Source organism: Corvus brachyrhynchos, unplaced genomic scaffold, assembly GCF_000691975.1.
Source record: "Corvus brachyrhynchos isolate BGI_N302 unplaced genomic scaffold, ASM69197v1 scaffold69, whole genome shotgun sequence".
In the NCBI taxonomy this organism is placed as follows: domain Eukaryota; kingdom Metazoa; phylum Chordata; class Aves; order Passeriformes; family Corvidae; genus Corvus; species Corvus brachyrhynchos.
This window is the reverse complement of record NW_008240228.1, coordinates 3,329,155-3,336,780: the sequence shown is the minus strand read 5'-3', so window position 1 is coordinate 3,336,780 and position 7,626 is coordinate 3,329,155. Positions and strand designations below refer to the sequence as shown.

General features: G+C 41.2%; 1 long non-coding RNA gene across 1 annotated transcript in view; it reads right to left on the bottom strand.

Moving 5' to 3' along the window:
- Positions 1-7,620, bottom strand: part of LOC108449382 — a 38,455-nt gene extending 30,835 nt beyond the window's left edge. Inside the window, exon 1 of the long non-coding RNA XR_001865562.1 lies at positions 7,433-7,620. This is a non-coding gene — a long non-coding RNA (uncharacterized LOC108449382). The remainder of the gene's footprint in view (positions 1-7,432) is intronic.
- Between the last annotated feature and the right edge of the window lie 6 nt (positions 7,621-7,626).

Sequence of the window (7,626 nt, the reverse complement as noted above, 5' to 3'; positions counted from 1 at the left end):
ATCTTGCTATTGTATCATATCTAAAGCATCTATTTGGGTTTTTTTATCAGTGTTGAGGCATGGAGGAGAACAGAAAAACACTACTTAATTAGGTTTCTTGGAAATGTGGACTTGGGTCTCAGCTTATCTAAGACTTCTTGTAAGATCACGGTCTCTTAGGGCAGTGATAATCCTTGCTCTGAGCATGCTTCCTTTGTGTCACTGAGATGGTAACAAACAGTCCAAACTGCTAAAAATGTGTGTGCAAAAGGAGGCTGCACTCTTGCTTGAATCCCTCGCGTATTACAAGTTTAGTAATCACTTAACATCTTCTTGGCACTGTAAAAGCAAATCATGTCTATTATTCTTTCTTTTCTTAAATGAAAAGATACTTTAATTGGCATCTACATTCAGATGAATTTTGTAAGCAGACAATCTGCTTGTAGATGATCTGAGATTTCACTGTGGTAACACTGGTGGGGGAATGGTAATTCAAATGAGCACCTGTGCCAGGTATTCCTTATGATTGCTGCAAATCTCATTGTGTAGAGAAGTCAAGAGGTGTTTTTTATTATAGCCTGTGATGCACTCAGCTTTGTTTTGCTCGTAGTTCTTTAGCTGCTGGCTGCTCTGAAACATGAGGTCTCCTTACAATAATTGCTTTTCCTTATTTGAAATTATATGTCGTGACCTTTTATGTGTTTACAAGACTACTGGGAAAATTAATATTGAAACCTAGATTCATCATCTGCTGTTTCATCAAAACTGTTGCATAATCTCAGAAGAAAGCTAATTGCAAGATAATTTATTATTTGCTTTCAGAGGGCCTTTTTGAACTTGCACCAAAGCCCATGGATTGACTTCAACCCAAGTATGATTGGGCCCTTTCAGTTTGACCTACTAGTCCTTTTCTTCTTACTTTTCCTGGAACAAGAGGACTTTGGGTATTGTGGAGCTGAGTATCTGATACAAAATGTGAGTGAGGCAACCAGCACTTTGGTGATCTTGCAGTGCTATGGAATAGACACAGCGGCTGTTTCTCCCTCTTCTCTTCCTCCTGGCTGTGTTTCACTGATAAATATCAAGATGTAGCCCATGGTGGCCTCATAAAAGGCATTTTTCCTCCCCCATTTAACATCCTCCCTTCCTCTGACAATGTCTCTGTGCTTCTAACAATGTCTCCTGGTTGGGAGGTTGGTAAATGTTGTTTCTGATTGCTCAGCAGGCATCCTGTTAGAGCAGATTGCTTCCCAGACAGCCAAGTGCTGTAGTTAGTGCTTTCCCTTGCCACACAGTGACAGGGCCATCAGCACAGCCATTCCTGAACCTGCATTTGGAGCTTTCTAGCTCTCACCTCAAATCCTAGAAAACTGTTAGTTCCTGTTGAATGGTACTCTATTTTTTTTTTTCTAGAGAATGACTATATATTGGAAAATGCTTATTGTAAATATTAATAAGAGTATAAGTTTGGATAGGCCATAATAGCTTTCAGTTTATTTGGTTCAACTTGATGATTATGGAGGACACTGTCCTTTGTTAGACTGACACTGGAAGTTGGGCTGAGGCAGCGCTCAGACTGCAGGAGACTGAGTCCTTTCTTCCATTAGACATGTTATTAGTGACCAGAATTTTATTCAGATGAGCAATATTAAGAACTAAATTAGATTTAGACCAGCCTCTCTGAAATGTAACTGGGACTTGGGGGGTTTTTTTGTTGTTAAGAGTTAGGATTCATTCCAAGAGGTGGGGCTCAAAGACCTACATCACAAGAAAATTGCTCCAAGTTTTAGAAACACAGTTGAAAGCAAGTGTTTTCAGATATGTAAATGGTGTTCTAGTGCTTTGTGAGTAAAGTTTTGTCAGTTGTGGAATTCCACCCTTTACAACTGCAGGTTCTGTAAAATAGCCAGAATGGTAATGAAAGTGTGATGGTTCAGGAGAGGGTATTATAAGAATACTTCTGAAATGAGCTTAGAGAGAAGTGGTAGTGGGCAAGGCATAAAGTTTCAAATGAGCTGCTTCAAGGTAAGGTCTACCATCAAAATCTTTTTGGATCAATTCAGGAGTATCAAGAGATAAAACAGCAATTGGGAAATCTAAAAATTTAAAATATGTCAAATTTCCTATGCAAGAAATTCAACACAAATTTTCTCTTTAACTTTTAGCATCTGAAAGTGTTATAAACTCTTTTCTCTAAATGTTCAATGGAAATGAAATACACCCAATGGTGTATAGACCCTTAATTTTCAGAGTACTTAAACCAAGCCCTGGTGATCTCCAGAATCCAGGGTATGTGTATGCTGGGCTCTTTGCCTTTAGCAATGAAATGGGTGAGAGCCATCTAGAAGGACCTGAAAGATGAATTTGTTTGAGTTTAAGGAAAGGGGATTGGGCCAGATCTGGGAACAGAATTCACTTTTTCAGACTCATAATCTCCCATCTTTCTAAAGACAAACCATCCTGCTGACAGCTTTAATATATATCTATATTTTTAATTGTACCAAACTTGTAAGCTAGGCCTAAATGAATTAGCTACCATGGGACATGACTCCACCATGATAATGGGAAATACAGCTGAGAGCTGTTAGTTAAATATTGCTTTGTCATAGCAATTCATGCAAAAGCTTTGTGGGAATTACGGATGGGAATCCAGAGGAAGTGTATGCTGACTCTCATTGTGCATGCTGGGCATATAACTAATATGGAAACATCTTTGTGCCTCTGAAAGATACCATTAGATGTCTAATTTTCAGACACTGCAAGAAAAGCACAAACCAGCATTCTTCTCTTTGCATGAAGCACAGAGGTCCCATTCATGCAGCAGCTACCTCGTCCAGAGCACATAATTTCTGCTCTACAAAAAGGATGGGGATTTTCAAGGCAATTCCTGCTTTGCAGCCCATTTAATATTTCTGTCTTTTAGTTCAACTCACAGCTCAACTTGGATGTAAATTAAAGCAGGTGAGAGAGTCTGCTTTTGAGTTGGTTCTAATCTGCATATACAGCTGGGACAAAAGTTGAGCTAGAAGAGAATAAAAAAAGGCGAAGGTGCATACATTACACTGGGACAAACAAATGCACAGCTTTGAAGTCAGTGGACCCTTGGCAGTTTACCCCACATGTGATTTAACAGACCTGGTAGGCCATGAAATCGTTCATAATTAACTTCAACATTCTTAAATGTGTTGTATGTTTTATGGACTGGTTTTAACAATCTGTAAAAAAATATATTATGCTGTAAATTTAACAGGGAAGCAAGAACAGGTTATAGTACATAAAAGGTGACTTAACACTTCCTAGGGAATGCATTAGCTGACTTTTTAACTTGCCATTTTAACTGTTGCAAGTATGGCAATAACTTTGTGTTCTTCTGGTAATAGTTTGGGGTTTTTTTTAGCAGAGGTTAAGTAGGCAGAGTGTCAGGGCTCCCTGGTGGCCTGGATGCTGGGGGACATGAAGAGGGGCCCATGGGATGAAGCCGCATCAGGGAAGGACCTCGCAAACCAGGGCCCATCCCCAGTGAAAGAGCAGGGTAGGAGGGCTCAGGTCTCAGTGAGGGAGGAATTCTTTTAGCAGCATCTTCTGTCCAAACCATCAAGGGTTCATTCTTCCTCATGCAGGGTGTTGTCTGCAGCATTGTGGACTGTTCCTGGTGACATGCAGTTCCACAGGTGCCAGCTGTACATCAAGCCAATCCATCCAGAGTAAAATATGGTCCCAGTTGAGTGTAGCAGTGACCCAGCCACTTCATTTACACAAAGACGCTATTTGTGTCATAATTTCCATCATTGTGCGTTAATCTTTATTCTCCCAGTATTTTGGAGACATTTGTGATTCCGATGTGAGGGGAAAAATTAAAATTATTTCAACAGGAAATGGACTTACGAGATTCCCCTCCCCTTCCAATTTCTTTCTGTGCAGCAGCTGCTGTTGCCAGGCTGTCTTTGTTGCTATGGTGGTGGTTTGTGTGCCAGAATTTTATATTCACTCTTCAAGAGTCACCTGATTGAGTGGCTGTGTCACATAAGTTATCAGGCTCACTTGTAAAGATAAAAGCTGTATCTGACTGCTGTTCTGTATGTATGACATGTCGTAAAGGGAGCAGATCAAACATAAACAGATTCCAATGGCCTCTGGCCATGAGTTTAGGGAAGAATTAGCAGATTAATTCTCTCAGTAAATGAGTGGCTACTGCATTTGGAAGGTGTCATCTCTTAACACACAAGGCAGCTTCACCACACCTTGTGGCACTGCTGTCGCATTGATCAGGTGTGAGCTTTGCTGTCTGCATGATGTGAAAGGAGCTTTTTATCAGAAGGACTGATCTTTTATCAAGAGATAGGGTCACATTTTCTATATTTCTCTTCTGGAGTTGTTCCATAGAATTTAATGATCCTGCTCCCACTGATAATTGAAGTATAATTTGACCCAATTTAAAATGCAGTTAGGATGATATACTTCTGGTGAAGCTGAGTTTATCTTTAATCCCAAATCCTGCAAACACTATGTTTAACTCTTAGTATGTTCAGTGCTCTTCTCTTCCTCCTGGCTGTGTGTGCTCTTCACCATTGCAGTGAAGCATTTTCAAGGCTGAGGCGACTGCTTCTTTTCAAAAACTAAAATTACACCAATAAACTCAGGATAGCAAGTGAAATAGAGTTCTCATATATATTTCTCTGAAACCAAATTTAAAATAATAAATTTAGGTTTTGGTGCATTTCTGATATCACTTCATATACAGTGTTTCTGTGTAGCTTTTGCCATGTCTTCATTTGACCTGACTTTGGTCAAAGCCATCTGTTATTTAAATCAGTTATTGCTCCTTTCCTGATTTGTTTACACACATTTCCAGATGTGTATCTAAAACATCGTGTATTCAGTCATTCCTCTGGAAATGAAACATTGGTACCTAAGCCCCTTGTATAAAAAATAATGCTTTATGGGTATATTGCATTTAAATAATGTGTATTATCTATGCAAGGCAATCACTTTACTGTCTAGGCTGAGATTTTTGAACCTAGAGAAATGAAAACATCCTGAAATAGTTCTTGCAGCAACATGAGACCAGTAGGTATCACATCTGATTTGTATGATTTGGAATAACTACCTGAGTAAGTCCATTGCTGAGGTGGTTTTTTTTTTTTTTTCCTAGCACCACATCTTTCCTTCACCCTTGGAATTGAAAGGGGCTGAGAGGAGAAAAAATAGAAGATAAGCATTTAGATGTTTCCTGAGGCTTTGGAGGAAGGTGCCTGGTTCTTCTTTTGCCATGCTTGGTCCAATCATTTAATGACAAGACCTTCATACTCTTTCTGGGTGTAACAATCCTGCTGAGTGTAGATGGTTTCCAGGTCACTGATCCCATGCTTCATGGAAAAGGAACTAGATTGAGACACACACTGAATTTGTTTACAGTATGTTCTAGGTACCAAGAAATGTGCTCCTTGCTGGAGCAGATGCTAGTTAAGCAATAGCAGTAACACATGAGCCAGCTATCTGGGTTGAAACTAAAATTCCCACTGATTTCACAGAGCCCAGGATTTCAGCACAGGCTGAATCATAAGCACTTTCCAGAGCTGTTGTTTAAAAGGCACAGGCATAATGCCACTTCCTTTTGTGCTGCTTCTTCCTTTTGATGCAAAATCCATTAGATTTCTGCCATATAAAAGGGGTGTTTCTTTTCAGACAAGTACTATCAGATTAAAATAGTCAAATCTGAAAAACCACGAAACTGCTCCAGGCAAAACTTCATATCTGAAATGACAGGGACCAGTATCAGAGCCTATCCTAATCCATAAGCCCGCCTCTTCCATGTTCAGATCAATGGTTGCTGGGAGCCTATGGCATCATCAGGAATCCTGAGATATCATAAATTGGGATTTGTTTTTCCCTAGCAAAGACTCTAAATGAGGCCAGGCCAAGTGAAAGTGGATTGTGGATTTGTTGAGAACTGCCACAGAAATGCCACCATCGCTGGCAGGTTTACATTTTCCCAAGATCTGATTTTAGTAGGCTACTGGGAATGCAAGTGCTTAAGGGATCATGAGTAAGTATTGTAGCATCAGTATTCTCTGCTCTTATTTTCTGGGGATTTTAGTATTATTTTCATTCTTCTGCATGCTATATGAAATGAGATGAAAAGGCAGTTGTGAAAATGGTCTTGAAAATCTCTCCCTTTTCCCCCATCATGGAGCAACCCCAGGCATCAGTGCAGCCAAACTCAGAATTGGTTATTGGTTAAGTCATGGCAAATGGCTGGGAATTAAAGCACAGCAGGGAGAGAACAGGCTCTCATCCTGACTGATGCGACACCCATGTTTGCAGGGAAGGTTAATAAGAACAAAAAAAAGATCAAATGGGTTAATTGACCTTGAAATGCGTATGCTGCGTGAATGGGCTATCGTAAAGGAGCAGATTCACCTCCCACTAAAGGCAATCAAAAGTTTTTTGTTGAAGGGGAAGAATCTGGAAAAGGACCAGAGGAAAAGCTTTAGCAACTCTTTATAGTGAGAGCAAATCAGCGATCCAATATGCCAATTTTGTAGCTTTTTAATTAAAGAAACAGAGCCAACATCTCCACTCAGATTGAAGAAAAAATACTTAGTTTGGAGGAATGATATTTCAAAATTGTACTAGGTTAAAAATACATACAAAGACACTTTTTTCTGTCATTTGCTTTGTCTGTAGCAGAAGTTTGGCCTGCTGCTCCTAAATCCCAAGGGTCAGTTGGAAACCCGTACAGAGAAATTAGAAATCTCATGCGCTGTGTCATCTGATGCTTTATCTCTGTGACTGCACAGAGACTCTATCAGAGAGAAGGTCATTGGCAGAGCACATATAACTCTGTTCTTCAAAAAGATTCCCTTAAAACTTCTGGATTTAGAGTTTTGCTGGGTGAGAGGACGTTTTGCCATCTTTATGCCTTTTGAGTTGAGTATACCTAAAACTGACTTAAGGTCACATGCCTTTGTTCTGAGGAAGCCTCTTCATCTTAAAAAGCTGTGGTAAAGCAATTTCTGTGTATTTAAAGCACGAAGCTTTGATGGGAATTGTTTGTGCCGCTCTTTCAATTAAAAGTTGTTCCTCTTTTGGCATCACTGTGCAGGCTCAGTGCTGTCCCTCTGCTCTGCTTTTGCCATAACTACTCCCTCAAAACTAAAACTAAAAGATAAGAAGTTGCATTCAACATGAGGGAGAACTTCTAATGTTGAAGGTGGCAGAGCACTGGAACGGCTGCCCTAGAGTTTCCCTCTCTAGAGACATCCCAAACCCACCTGGATGCGTTCCTGTGTCACTCCAGCTGACCCTGCCTTGGCAGGGATGTGGGACTGGATGATCTCCAGAGGTCCCTTCCAGCCCCAACCATTGTGTGATTCTGTGCTTACCCCCTTTGCAGCCCGAGAGACCTCTCCTGGTCGCGTCTCTCAGTGGGACGAGACGCGTGGACACTCACCCTCGCTCCCTTGGCGGGCATTTCGGTGCGGTACCGGAGCCCCACGCGTGCTTCCCGCGGAGGGAGACGGATCTCCCATTCCCAGCGTCTCCCTGCCGTCCTTCTGTCTTCCGGACGCACCGCGGCGGCTGCTCGGGGCTTCGCTCCGCGGAAGGCAAGTGCCGGGCGGCGGTGGCCAGGAGCAGCGGGCGGCG